We start from the raw sequence: 15,791 nt of genomic DNA on the forward strand, positions 1-15,791 counted from the left end.
TGAACTGATGCTTTTTGTCCCCTGTGCCTGGTTAGGTTTGATTGGGTTCTGAATAGTGCGAGCCTGCAAACTGCCAAATTATTATCTACTTAAAAGTTGTAGTTTGATGTAAAGAAAATATTCCAGCCACATTCCTTCAATTCATATAAGGTGTTAATTTTATTAATAAACCTTACTCAGATAAATATATAGAAGGTTATTAAGGAGAAGAAATAAAGTATTGTCCTTCACACACACACAGGCAAAAAAAAGTGGGGGAGAATAGATTAATAAAAATTAATGTTCATAAGGGAAATAAAGATATCATCAGATGTTCATTTGATGATATAGTTTAAAGATGAAACTATTTAATTTGGGTTGCTTCAAGAGAATAGAGTAGAGTTCTCATTTTGCTTGTGAATCTCTATCTGTAGCAGGTATGCTTTCAGTTGGTTCTAACAAATAGGAGACAGCTTTTGGGAGGAGATTTCAGAGAGGAGGAGAGATAATATTGATGCTCCTTTCATCAATCTCTGACGATGCTTCAAGATGATTGGGAGCTGTGATGGTCCTGAAATGTCAGCAGCTCAAGCCTGGTTTGTACTTGGCATTATGGTTGCATTTATGTGACTAGCTTGCAAACTGCAAAGTAATGGGCCCAAAGATGGTTTCATGGTAACCCCATCAAACAAGTGGACTCCACAGCTTCCCCCACCCTGAACCAAGACCTTTTATTCCATCATAAGGCAAATTTTCTGTTACAATGACAGCATCTGTGCAAGGAGTCTTGTTTACCCCTTAGGACAAACATTGAATCAATGTCAGAAAAAGAAGCATTCTTTGATATTAACAAGTGTGAAAATCCCTAGAGTCAATGAGGTATATTCCTTTGCAATCTGCTTTGGAAATTTCCACAGACTGACAAGTTCGAGTTGCAGAAAGGTCTGGCAGCCATCTTTCGTGTCCACTTGAAAAAGTTTAATATGTGAAACAGCTGCTGATGGTCTTGAGAAAGCATATGTTCACGACAACACTACCTGAACCAGCGGTTTTCAAGCATTTAACAACTATACTCAAACAGTGACATAAAATGCTGGAATAAGGCAGATCAGGCAACATCTATGGGAAATAGCAAAGTTAATGTTTCAAGAAAATGATTCTTTAGAATTGGGAAATGCGAGAGTTATGGCAGGTTTTAAATGAGTGCAGGGAAAGTGGTGATGGGGTTGGAGGAGGGGGGAGAAATAGGCAATGTGCATTTTGCCTCCAGCAGGATAATACAGCAGTGTTCATGTAAATCCTTCTAACATAAGAAACCAGGACCTGGGCAACATTGTAGTAAGAGACTGAGCACATGGTTATTACTGTTCACTGACATATGCACTTATTACACTCACAGGCACATTTGTGTCTGAGCTAACGTTATATATATCCAACAGCGCATGATGCTTTGAGTGCCCCATGTTAAGATGGACCCCAAGACCTTTTTACCTTCAGGTCATGTGCTTTCATAGTGATGAAATCATGAGCATGTTTCTTAAAGGTATACTGACACACTGTCCAGGAGACATAACACAACAGGGAGCGAAGAAATAACAAAATGGAAGGTCTGCAGCAGGATAGAAGAAAAGCAAATTTGATTAGACCAGGCAAAGGAGAAACAAGTAAAGAAGTAAAGATGGATGAGGTGCAGATATAAATGAAAATAGCAGAATGCTTTTCCATTTCTGATGAAAGGTCATTGACGTGAAGCATTAACTTTGTTTCACTTTCTGTTGATGTTGAGTATTTCAACAATTTTGCACATTTATTTCATAGCTTCAACATTCACAGTATTCACATTTTACTCAAAATGATAGTGAAGGGCCTGGTCTATTGTGTTGCAGGATAAGTCAAGCAAAATTAAATGTAACTTTCAGACCTACTTGAGCTGGGGGTCATCCATTTGTACTCCAACAAGAACTATTTTGTTCCTAAAGAATCACTCAAAACTTAGCCGAGGAATCAGTTTGTTATGTTAACAAGAACAAAAAGACCTTGGAATGCAGGTTCATAGTTCCTTGCAAGTGGAGTCACAGGTAGATAGGATAGTGAAGGTGGTGTTTGGTATGCTTTCCATTATTGGTCAGAGTATTGAGTATAGGAGTTAGGAGCTCATGTTGCAGCTGTACAGGACATTGGTTAGGCCACTTTTGAAATACTGTGTGCAATTCTGGTCTCCCTGCTATTGGAAGGATGTTGTGAAACTTGAAAGGGTTCAGAAAAAATTTACAAGGATGTTGCCAGGGTTGGAGGGTTTGAGCAATAGGGAGAGGCTGAATAGTCTGGGGCTATTTTCCCTAAAGTGTCGGGGCTGAGGGGTGACCTTATAGAGGTTTGTAAAATCATGAGGGGCTTGGATAGGATAAATAGACAAGGTATTTTCCCTGGGGTGGGGAAGTTCAGAACTAGAGGGCATAGGTTTAGGGTGAGGGGGAAAGATTTAAAAGGAACCTAATGGGCAGCTTTTTTCACACAGAGGGTGGCGTGTGTATGGAATGAGCTGCCATAGGAAGTGGTAGAAGTGAGTACAACTACAACATTTAAAAGCCATCTGGAAGGATATATGAGTAGGAAGGGTTTAGAGGGATATGGGCCAAGTGTTGGCAAATGGGACTAGATTCGGTTAGGCATGGACGAGTTGGATTGAAGGGTCTGTTGCTGTGCTGTACATCTCTCTGACCCCATGACTCTATAACTGAACGTCCAGTCTCAGCCACATCTCTATCGTACACCCATCCACAATCTCTATCGATTAGGACTCATACCAGATATTCACAGATTCACCTCACCATTATACATTTAGCAATGCTGTAAGCTTCAAATCAAGATCTCAAAACTTGCACATGTTGCCAGCTATTCAGTCACAATGTCCATAATCACCCAGACGGACTGAACCACAGTCACTGAAACACGTCCTTCGCTCTTGTTGAACAAAATGGAAAATAACTGGAGGCAGCAGAAGCAGGCTGTCAGGGAACCGGATTGATTGTGTGTACGCCATAGCAATTGAGAGAGTACCACTGGGATTATCAGAATGGCCATGACAAGATATTTTGCGTAACGTAACTGCCCTGTCATCACTACATTTCGAAACATACCTTATTACATGTAAAGCATCATCAGATTGTGAAAGTATTCTATCAATGTAAGTTGTTTCTTCTCAGTCATGTCCCTCAGTTTGCCTCATTCAGTCTTAATCTCAAACCCAATCTGATTTATTCACAGTTGGCTTGTCCTTGTTTTAATATGGTCTGACTGGGTCGAACACCCTTTCTTCCACATGATCATATTGGTGAGTTCAGATTTTGTGCCATCAAGTAAACCAATTCCGATGGCTGAGCTGCCCAGCTTCCATCGCAGGGTTTGCTGCTGTAATAGATTGGGGCTTTGTGACCTTCATTTCCTGGCATACACGCAGAGATCACTGTCTTGTTCAGAAGGTTCTTTCAGGATGCGTCAACAATCTGGCCACCACACATTACCAGCTTGCTGAGGCATGATCCTGTGGGAAGAGCAGTGGCAACACAAAACGTGATCTTGCAGATGACAACTTCCATCCTCCCACCGCTGCTGCTCCTCCAATGCCCTTGCTACTGCCTCTCAGTCAAGGACATTTTGAGTTAGCAACTCTAATTTATAATGGAAACGGTTGAAATTGTGAGCAGACAAATCTTCTAGAAATTAATGCTTTTAAAGGAAATCGCAATGATAGAAACCTTGCACACAGCCTAGCAGATTGCAGAATAATGTGTGAACAAGCAAATGTTGCACTGCAGTAGAAAATATTTTCTCCATTAGGTCTGTTTCCTGGCATCCTTCATGAAACCAAGTTAGGTCCAGCTCCTTTAATTGCTCAGTCAGGATGATAAGTCTGGTTGTCAAATTTGTTCCAGCTTTCTGAAGCTTGATACAAGCAGATGCTGCCAGTTAGACTTCACGCCTGTTGTAATAAGCTGTCACGCACTAAGGTACCAGATGGGTAGAGGATAACTACTACTGCCATGGCAATCTCTGACAGAAAAATCTTTAGATGTGTTCAGCCACTGACTTAATGGCAGACTTAAATATAGTGTTTGAAACAACCGCCAAGCTCATTAACTAACCTCTCACAGCTTCCGATTTTTTTCAACAGCGTGAAGGAGAAGGGTTTGCTTTGAGTTAAAGAAAAAAATGGAACACTGCTCATTATTTTCAAAGATGTGACAGGTGAATAAGGTGATGAAAGGAGTCAGAATGCTGCTTAGTCACTTTGGGAACTGGATTTCAAATCCATGCCAGACTGAAATAAAGAGTCTCTTCCCTGTATGAAACTTCCTACCACAGGAGGCCACAGCAATGTCATTTCATTTGTTGGAATTAGATTCAAATTCTGCCCAGAAAACAGGGCCAATATCTTCCTCATGGATCATATTTTGACACTTCTGACTGATTTTCCTTTCTTAAAACAAAACTTACCCTTCAAAATGAAAGGATGAAATTGAAAACCTCAAAGATTTTTATTCGCCGAAGTTTATGGTGTCTTATGATCAAAAGTCAAATGAACACGTGACAAAAGAAAAGGAAAAAAATTGAAATGTTGATTGAGGACACAGATCTTTAATATCTCTCCTTATCCTGGGTATACTATGTTCAGCAGAAAGACCTCAGACATTTTAATGAAATATTCTAATAGTGGGATGAGAAGGGAATAAAAATGAATGCAGAATAACAAATCTGCAGTCATACATGCCAACTCGTAAAGGTAGTGAAAGAGAAAAGATTGCTTTTATGTAACATCTTTAATCATCTCAGAAGGTCCCAAACTGCTTCAAAGCCAATTAAGTACTTTTGAAGTGTGTTAGCTGTTATGCAAGGAAATCGAGCAGCAAAGCTTGCCAAATCAGCGATGAGATGATGAACAGAATCTGCTATTAATGGGTTGGTTGAAAGTTAAATGTCAGTCATGTTACCAGTAGAATGACCCTTCTCCATAAGGACTGTGGAACTTTTCATTTGCACCTGCAAGAAGGGCTGGGCTTCCATATACTGCTTCCTCTTTCCTGGTTCAATCAGAACATCAGTGGAGACACAAAAACTTCCAAAAGTATCTTGAATGTTTCCTTTGAAATCAGTGCCCTCACATGCGGGCTGAAGAGAGTGTGCTGGAGGTGTAGGATATTGTGGGGTGAGGGAAAGTAAAAGAAGGAGCAGGGCAAAGTAAATTTAATGTCGTCTCATAGGACTGCTCTCCCATCAGAGACGGAGATGTGAATGGTAACCATAGATGGTATGGGAACTGAACCACTGCTATTGATGTCCGCTTGACATTACAATCCAGCCAGCTGAGCTAACTGACCCCAATGTGCAGGTGTGTCACTGTAGGTGCATGTGTACCTACCTACCATAACTAGAGTGCCTTCCTATTGACCCTTCCTTTCTGCCCAGTCAATGCTGGAGGGCATGAGTGAGAATTATTGTGTTGTAACTGCTTATATTGCAGCCTGAGAATTTTAGAATCCTTGTTCTCTCAGGATGGTTTAGGATAAATGCTTACTTTTATATAGCCCTTTTTTTCTGCCACTTCAGGTCAGCTGATTGTAATTCTGAATTTAATGCTAACTTTAAATCACAGCATAATTAATTTTCAACTAAACAAATCCCATCAGCCAGTCCCAATTTCAACTTCAGTTGCTGCTGACTCTGCAAGGGTAGTTACAAGAATGATCAAACACAAGTCGGTTACTCCTCACTGCAAAACAAAATCAGCTGGCACACACTAAACTTCTGCGTCAGACAACAGCTGGCTATGCCCCATAAAGGCTTTAAAAGGCTTCATTTTAGCAGCATATTTGTTACATGACTTGCTTGGAGACAGATGCTAAATAAACACACCCACTTTAGGGAAAATAACAGCAGGTTTTCTATCTCAAGCTAACAATGGGTGAGAGTAATTTAAGATAGATTGAAGCTGTGTGTGAATTAGTGACCATGTTATAACCACATTTTAAAGGGTACCTTATTGATTGAAAGTGCCTTGGGACATCATTAGGTCATGAAAGACGTAGTATATTGGTCACTGCAACATGGGTACTGGGAAAAAATAAGTACTCCCACAGTTAGGCAGTAGTGCAGGGGTAAGGAAAATATATGTCAGTGTTGGTTGCTTCTTAATCTTGCCATACATCCGCCTGATTAATTCCAACAGTCTTCAGCCTGACCTTCCAATCCAATCGGATTACAGTTTACTGGCATTAATCCATGCTTCCAAATGAGCTGATTGGTCGTAATGCTCTCCAATCCTATGTTTCAAATGATCAAATTGGTAAATTCACATTTGGCACCAATGAATGACTCATCGGTAATTGCTACCCTGTTGCACTCTGTGTCTGAACAAATTCCATTGTCCCTCCTTGGATTCCTACGTAGCTGGAGCACAAGCAATGTGAAATTTCCACAGCTGCTCCACCAAATATAGCTGCATATGACCAAAAATAAACTTTATTTCTGGATATCTGATACACTTCATCAGATTTTGTTTTTATTTTTGAAAGTATATTGCAGTACAGATTTTATGAATGAGCACCATCAGACATCACTTGTTTTTAGACCCCTGGTGAAGAATTTAGGAAAAGGTAAAAGTACCATAGTCCCATTCTCTTGGCTGGTGGTAGTCACCAGCCCTCAGACAAGAGGAGAGGTTGGGACAGAGTCCTTCATGTAATCTCAACCAGAGCAGAGATTGAATCCACGCTTTTGGTGTCACTTGACATTTCAAACCAGCCATCCAGCTAACTGAAACAACCAACCTCATACACATGATTTGGAGATGCCGGTGTTGGACTGGGGTGTACACAGTTAAAAATCACACAACACCAGGTTATAGTCCAACAGGTTTAATTGGAAGCACACTAGCTTTCGGAGCGACCTCCTTCATCAGGTGATTCTGAACTAGTGTCCTCTGAACACTCAGGCTCAGCTGTAATGAAAATCCCTCCATAAATTTCACATCCAAGCAGTCTCACTGGCTGGCCTTTTCTTACTGACTGCTTTAAGGTAAGGAACTCCTGAGCTGGCCAGTAACTGAACAGTAAGATGTAAAATACAATCACCTGATAAAGGAGCGTCGCTCCGAAAGCTAGTGTGCTTCCAATTAAACCTGTTGGACTATAACCAGGTGTCGTGTGATTTTTAACCTAATACACAGTCACTATCCACCAGAATAGCTGCCTTCCAGTTTGCTGTATCTCATATTGGAAGACAGGTTGAGAGGTCCGACTGAGCAATCAGGTCCTCAGAACACTCAGGCTCATCTGTAATGAAAATCCCTCCATAAACTTCACATCCAAACAGTCTCACTGGCTGGCCTTTTCTTACTGACTGCTTTAAGGTAAGGAACTCTTGAGCTGGCCAGTGACTGAACAGTAAGATGGAAAATACAACGATGCTTGACAAAAGGCCTCTTCTTCACCCAAAGATGTTTGTCCAAATGTGTGACATGGGAATGTCAGGATGTGTCTCGACCTTTCAAATCTCTTACATCTATAAACAACTTGTCCAATCCCTTTTGATGGTATCCACTTGAGCTACCAGATTAAGATTTGATTGAAGTATTGTACATCACGGTTCATTTATTTCAAATAGAATTACAATTATGAAATAAAGTGACTGAGGCAGAATAATAATGTTCAATCCCTTAAGATGTCACATACTGTCATCGTTGATACCCATCAACTCAGACAAAAATGTCAACTTTCCCTCCTCCACTTCCACATGCATCTAGTCGAGTGAATGTGCTAATAATCAGCAACGGCAACAATGATGCTTGATTTTTAAGACATAAATAAATTCATACAAATAGTCCATTAACGTCAGTCGTTCTTTATACATGAATTGTGTTGTCGTGATTATAGTTCCTCATTTTGTAACAATAGTCTGGCAGACACCACCAGGTGTTTTAATTTCTGCATTTTTTTTATCAGTCTGCTATTTTTTTAAAAGAGATAGATCCAGAAAGTTCCTCTAATCATGACAGGCCCATTGTATAGATGAGGTAATCTCACTATTTGAGATATTGCTTTAGCCATACTGTACTACGTAAAATAGAAGTTAACTTACCAAATTCCCTAATGGGATGTCCTAAATCCAGCTATGTTCATCAATTCAAAAAAATGATTCTTTATATTCTAAAATGTGGCCCTGTAGTTTTGTTGCTGTGTGTGCAAACTTCATCCTAATGTTTTCACTGTTTCTGCTCATACCTGACACGGCCTGTTATTCTGGTGATGGCAGAGCAAGATGTGAACCAAGAATTGATGAGGGCAGAGTGGTAGACATGATCTATATGGACTTCAGTAAGGCATTGACAAGGTTCCCTGTGGGAGACTGGTTAGCAAGGTTAGATCGCATGGAACACAGGGAGAACTAGCCATTTGGATACAGAACTGGCTTGAAGGTAGAAGACAGAGGGTGGTGGTGGTGGAGGGTTGTTTTTCAAACTGGGGGCCTGTGACCAGTGGAGTGCCACAAGGATAGGTGTTGGGCCCACTACTTTTTGTCATTTACATAAATGATTTGGATGTGAGCATAAGAGGTATAGTTAGTAAATTTGCAGATGACACTAAAATTGGAGGTGTAGTGGACAACGAAGAAGGTTACCTCAGCTTACAACGGGATCTAGATCAGATGGGCCAATGGGCTGAGGAGTGGCGAATGGAGTTTAATTTAGATAAATGCGAGATGCTGTATTTGGGAAAACAAATCTTAGCAGGACTTATGCATGTAATGGTAAGGTCCTAGGAAGTGTTGCTGAACAAAGAGACCTTGGAGTGCAGGTTGATAGTTCCTTGAAAGTTGAGTCGCAGGTAGATAGGATAGTGAAGAAGGCGTTTGGTATGCTTTCCTTTAATGGTCAGAGTATTGAGTACAGGAGTTGGGAGGTCATGTTGTGACTGTACAGGACATTGGTTAGGCCACTTTTGGAATATTGCATGCAATTCTGGTCTCCTTCCTATTAGAAGGATATTGTGAAACTTGAAAGGGTTCAGAAATGATTAACAAGGATGTTGCCAGGGTTGGAGGATTTGGGCTATAGGGAGAGACTGAGGCTGTTTTCCCTGAAGCATCGGAGGATGAGAGGTGACCTTATAGAGGTTAATAAAATCATGAGGGGCATGGATAGGATAAATAGACAAGGACTTTCCCTGGGGTGGAGGAGTCCAGAACTAGAGGGCATAGACTTATGGTGAGAGGGGAAAGATATAAAAGAGACCTAAGGGGCAATGTTTTCACACAGAGGGTAGTGCGTGTGTGGAATGGGCTGCCAGAGGATGTGGTGGAGACTGGTACAATTGCAATATTTTAAAGGCATCTGAATGGGTATATGAAAAGGAAGGGTTTGGAGGGATATGGGCCGGGCGCTGGCAGATGGGACTAGATTGACTTGGGATATCTGGTCGGCATGAATGAGTTGGACCAAAAGGTCTGTTTCCATGCTGTATATCTCTACGACTCTAAGTGGACATATGGTTAACTCAGTCAGCATTTTGAGCTGATTTGACATGAACACAGAGCTCATCACTGTTCCATTAATGCAGTTAAGCTGTGTTCAGCAACACAAAGAACGCAATGACCACCATTGTTCCCTCTTCTACCATCATCAGTGCCCATTCTCAAGATTATTCTCGATTTACTGATTAGTTAGTAACTTCCATCTGGTTATGTCTGATTTTATGAAATTATTGGGAGTTTCAAGGAGTTAGTAACATTGGACGAAGTCTGCAAGGAAAGATTCTGCACCTAGAGAAAGGTGAGTACATCAAGGGAATAATTCTAATTCATGGCTAGCATTGGATCATCCAGAAACACTTCTATCCCACTTAAGACATGAATTGTGTGCTTGTTCAAAATCGACACAAACAACACTGCTAGAACAACCAAGATTGTCGTTCCCCCAACAACACCATCAGCAAGGATAACATACTCAAACTACTGGACTTATGCCTCATCACCCAGCTCACCTTTAACAGTCAGGTGTATGAACAAATCAATGGCACGCCCATGGGATCACCCATTCAGATATTGAAGTAGGGGCAGTCATGCAGAGACTGGAATACACTTCCCTCTCTTTGATCCAACCAAAGCTGTGGATTCGATATGGAGATGATACATTTGCCATCATCAAAAGCATTAGGTCAGAGGAAACACACCGACTTATCAGTGACATTTTCACTGGTATTTAATTCACCAGAGAGGAGGAGAACAATAACCAACACCCATTTCTGGACTTAATAGTGAAAAGAATGACCAATGGCAAATTCCAAACCAAGGTAGACAGGAAGGCAACACACACAGACCAAATCGTTAATTTCAACAGCAACCATTCCAATGACTACAAAAAGAGCTGTGTCAGAACAATATTCAAATGAGCCATAGCATCCCAGAACTATGCAAAACTGAAGAACACATCTACAAAGCTGATACCCGATCAGCCTCAACCACCGATGCTTATGGAACTGAAAACGGCGTGAAGACACAGTACAGCTGAATACACTGGTCACCCTACCTTACTTTAAAAACATCTCAGATATGACATCAAGATTCCTACGACCACTCAGGATCACAGTAACACACAGACCACCACCCACTCTCCCCCCCCGCCCCAGCCATACTACGCTAGCTGCTGTCAATGATAAAATACCCCATACGGAACCAATGTGACATTCAAAATTCCATGCACTGACTGCCACAAACATTATATTGGACAGACTGGAACGAGACTAGATACCAGAATATACGCATACCAACAGGCAGTAAAATGACATGGCCAATTCTCACTCATCTCCATACATTCAGACAAGGACGGGCATCAATTCAGCTGGGACAACATAACCATCTTGAGACAGGCTAACCAAAGACACACGTGGGAATTTCTAGAGGCCTGGTTCTCAACCCGGAACACTATCGACAGACATGTAGAAATGGATCCCACATATGAGCCACTGCGGAGCAGGACCAGAAATGACACAACCCACCAGAACAAACCAGATCAGACAAATAATGAGTGGTGTAGTTCAACAACGCTTCATTGGATGCCCACTGAGGATGTTACCTAGCAGGGTGACAAAACTTCTGCATCAAACCTACCAGCTCGGTGGGCAAGCCAACAATCATATCCATAACCTGAGCTACAAATCTTCTCAAAAACCTTAACGGCATCTTCTGGTAACCTTGCCCATGAGTACCGTACACAATTCATACACATTGTGAGCACTGTTCCTATAAAGAGGGCCACATTGTCAGAAGTTCTGTCTTTGGAAGGGGAGAGCTGGGGAGGGGGTGAGCGGACAGATACTGTGGGAAATTGGTGGAGGCTGTGAGGGATGGAAGGATACTGTGGGGAGTGAGAGGAGGCGGGATAATGTTGGTGCTTCCAAAGAGCTTCTGTTGTCCAGTTTCCCAGGTTGCTCTGAAGGAGCCCTGCATTACTCTCCAATGCACACATCATGATGCATCTAGCAGCATCTTGCCCTCATGATATCTCCGTTTTCCCACCAACTATGTGGTGCGCAGCTGAGGAGGGAAGGAAGGGTCAACCAACACATCCCCTTTCTCATCCAGTTGAGAGGCGCACACAAGCTCAAATTCTCCATTTGCCACCAGAGCTACATCTCACCTTCTCTCTATTATTGACCGTCACCACCTATTGACCACAGTGCTGAGTTCAGAGGCATCATGAAACAATGATTCCTCAACCAATGTCATCCAACCAACAATTCCATCTTCCATACAACCAATTGTCTTGAATGGATTCCCTTAGAGCCTGTCCTGGTGCTCTGAGGCTGTGTGATTCCAATGGGTACAGCTGCTGAGTTTTGTTGTGGAAGAATTACTCAATGTTCTATAAAAAATTACCAGGAGACGCAGAAAATCCTTCACGAAATTAAACTTTAATCTTGCAAACTCAAAGCTGTGGGAGCCAGCAAAATGTCTTCCCTGACTCCTCACAAACTCGTTATTCTCCTCCAGTTTATACAATTTGTTGGTTCCATGCTTATCGGATAATATTAGCATAGTCAATCATGCTGGCTTGCTTTGTCTTTCTTAATTAATCATTGTCTGCCACACTGGTTCCCTCCATCACACTTAACCTATTACATTACAACACCATCATCTTCAGCATTAGCTCACGTACCAATGATTTAATTAGCCTATCACAATGTACTACCATTATTGTTACTGGAGCCCTATAACAGACCGGCTATAAATTGCAACACTAAGTTAACTACATAACTGCCAGAATAACTTCCATAGTTTCAATGGGAGAGACTGCAGCTGGTCTTGCAGGGTAACCTCAAAAAGCTCTAGGTAAAGGCAGCCTGGCATTGGATCACAGCAGGCTGGCACAGTCAGCAGCAGTTTGCGCTGTCTGATAATGATGCAATAACATTGGTGGAGTGGGAATGGTTGAGGAAGAATGCCAATTTCCACAGAGATGACCAAAACTTCTGTTATTCTCTTAGAGCAGTGCCTCAGTACTCCTGGTAAAGAGCACAAAATGCGGCAATGCTGTTATACCCTGCCCAGATTGGAATAAACAGCCATGCTAGCAGCAGTCCGAACACATGTGATATCAGTCTGAGCTTCCTATGCAGCACTTAAAGGTTGCATGACTTCTACCTGTACTGTAATGGAACCAGAGGCATCAACTAGAAACTGCATCATGGTTCAGTATGTAAGTGCTCTCACAGAATCACTTATCTTTCCCATGCTGGAAACTACGGACTCCAGACTCTGTGAAAACCACACTGCAAGGTTTCTTGTCGAGCTGACTCAAAGCTACTCTTTAAAATACACACAGATTGAGTATCTGAGAGGGTGAATTTGAGTTTACCAGTGTGTGACAATGTTTCGTCACCATCAGTTTTTTTTTGTTCCTGCACCACTGCTAGATTGCTGTTCTCGCATCCCGCAAAGGTTTCATCTAGGTGATGGGGTAAGTGAGAGGTTCATACTTATACCTTCTGCAGCTTTGAAAGCAGAAGGGATTATAGGACGAAAAGAAAATGTAATGTGAGGAGGTCGTTTAGGCACAAAGGTACTGTCAGTTTCAGTTGTTTTAGCTCCAATATTGGCCTCAGTCATACTGCTACAGTGATGACCAGCACAGCCATTTAGGCCTCACAATCAAGACTGTCTCCAGCTAGTGAGTTCCTGCTGTCTCTGTCCTGCAAGGAGGAGGGAAGTGTTTCAGTTGGGGGGAGGGGGGAGAGTGTTGGGGCAGTAGTGGAATCTGTGTGGGTGATAATGTTCCAGTGGTTGAATGGCTGGAATTGTGCTCAAGTCATGAGACATGATTATGAGGCTTGCAGCCATGCTAAAGTCCTGATGTGAGCAGGTAAGTGATGCAGCTGTGGTATGCTTGTAAGTTCTGGCATTTGAGGATAGAATTGTCGGCCACTCGGATGAGGTCATTCTGTTTCTTCTGGGAGGCTACACAGCTAGCAAAGACCATAGTACATATGATGGGTCCCTCACACACCATCCATCAGCTTATGTCGCAGTGCCCTCCAGTATTGTGCCAGAGATTCGTGTCCAGTTGCGTTATGTTCATATTGGTCACCCTGCCTCAACCATGTCCAGCATTTGCTGTAGGTGCAACATACCATGCCTTGAAAAGTTGGAATCTGCTTGTAAATGCTGCACCAAATCTGTGTGCCACCAACACCCCACCCCCACACCCTTACCCCACTTCCCCCACCCCACCCCAGCCCACCCACCCCCCCCACCTCCCCCACCACACCCCGGCCTCGACAATGCATCACTTGCTGGGCAGAGTGTTCATGTAATTTAAATTACAAGGTTTCCAGTTTGCTTCCATTTGAAGTTAATCCCACATTGTGGGTCTTGCACCATTTTCGGGTGCTATTCAACATTGCTCTGGAGATATATTATTCAATTTAATGTATTGTGAAAGGACTGGCTTACTGCCCACGTGCAATGTGTCATAATTTCTCATCTGCTAATAATGGTCAATTTGAAGGAAATTGCCATCCAGCAATACCAGTTCGTCTCAGGGAAGTTTTCATCCAAAAGACTAAAAGTCGGGGATTGGAATTTAGTCACCTCATTTAATGTCAGTTTTCATAAAGTGTTACTAGAAAATATAATCTTAAACAGCATCACTGTAAAAATGCTACTTCTGCCAGTCAACATGTCAGGTGTAAAACCAGGCTAACGTCTGAATGTAGAGTCTGGGTCCAAAATGTAGAATGACTCACTTCTATTTCTCCTCACAGGCCATCTGACCTGCCCAATTATTTCCTTTTTCCATTCCCGTTTTCCCACTTCCAGTTCCTGTCATGCTCTACTTCTTGTTTCCCATGGTGGAAATGACAGAAGAATAAAGCAAAGTTCTCCAATTAGAGCGCAGCATGGCTGAGAGTTAGCCACAGGCTGTAATGCAGGGAGAAGCTGATGATGATTAATACAGCCACCACAACACAGCTGCAGAAACAATTCATTCTCACTTCGTACATCCATTCATGTGACCCCATCTCACCTTGTCTGGTATTTTTAGTACCTGCATGTTATCGCATGACAAGAAACAACATCGTATTGTTGTCCCAAAAACTCAGGGATGACTAGGCAGGCTGAAACTTGACAGTTGACTGCTGTAAAATCTATGAGCCCCTTTGGTCAAGAAACTTGTTTATAATTTGTACAAAGCCTCTGCTTCGATTCGAGTTATTATTTTCCCAGTGTCTCTGGGATTTAGCCCCGTTCTCTGAAAGGTTGCACCACTAGTTGAGATACAGTTCCAAGAATGCTGCCTAGCAGTGTTCAAGTAGCTCCTCAACTGGCCAATACGTACAAGGGCATTAATTGTTTCTGCTTTATTCGTCTGCCAGATATCGCTGCTTATTCAAATGCATTATCAATCTACATCAGAACAGCTGCTTCCCCAGCAGGAATGAATGAGTAGCATTCAGATATGGCAAATCTAGCTAGTTTTAATCTTTTTGTAACATTTGAAATGATGTAATAGCAGGATTCAGTTCAAGACAACCATATAACAAGAACAGGTGTATCCCACTATTTTCTTCACACAGATAGACAATCACAAAAATAAATCCTTCTGAGGACTGTATGCACCCTGAACCAAAATCAACAACATGTGGACTTGTAGTCACATATAATTCGGTTCAAGGTAACTGTGCATCTTCATTTGGACTCTGAACTGGAACACTGACTGAAAATGACCCAAAGGGTATAACCAGCAATCGGTCAGTATAGATATGCAATAGCTCCAGTCACCAGAAGTCTCTGATAATCAACTCTAAATTACTCCTCCAATTGCCTGCTGTGATCTAACAGTTCTCAATCTTGCAGCATGGTTATTTCCTGCAAACAAAGTACGGAGTACAGTAGAATCAACTACGACTACTGCAGGATTAACCAAATATGCACAAAATTTCCATATATTGGGAAAGCGATAAAGATGAGAGGGGAAAAGAGCATGTAGTTGAGAATCAGGAGGTGGCCAAAGATAGCTCCTCAGGAAACGTTGCAGGTAATGGTCTGAAAGAAGAAACAGAAGCCATTGAGTGTGATTTTCTTGCTAGAGTTAGATCACTAAGCATGGAGCCAGTGGTTCTGATTCTATCTAACTGGATGATGTTGGAGGAGGATGGTATGGTCATTCACCATAAAGGCTGTAGAACGATCAAGAAGGATGATTGATCAAGAGCGGAGGGTTGATCTTTCTCACATGCAATTAGTGGCTTCAATTAGAG

At 42.0% G+C, this 15,791-nt stretch overlaps 1 protein-coding gene across 2 annotated transcripts in view; it reads left to right on the forward strand.

Moving 5' to 3' along the window:
* LOC132824754 (protein shisa-like-1) overlaps nt 1-15,791 on the forward strand; it is a 163,551-nt gene that overhangs the window by 54,637 nt on the left and 93,123 nt on the right. The window lies entirely within an intron of this gene.

The sequence above is a fragment of the Hemiscyllium ocellatum genome, chromosome 19, assembly GCF_020745735.1.
Source record: "Hemiscyllium ocellatum isolate sHemOce1 chromosome 19, sHemOce1.pat.X.cur, whole genome shotgun sequence".
Lineage (NCBI taxonomy): Eukaryota > Metazoa > Chordata > Chondrichthyes > Orectolobiformes > Hemiscylliidae > Hemiscyllium > Hemiscyllium ocellatum.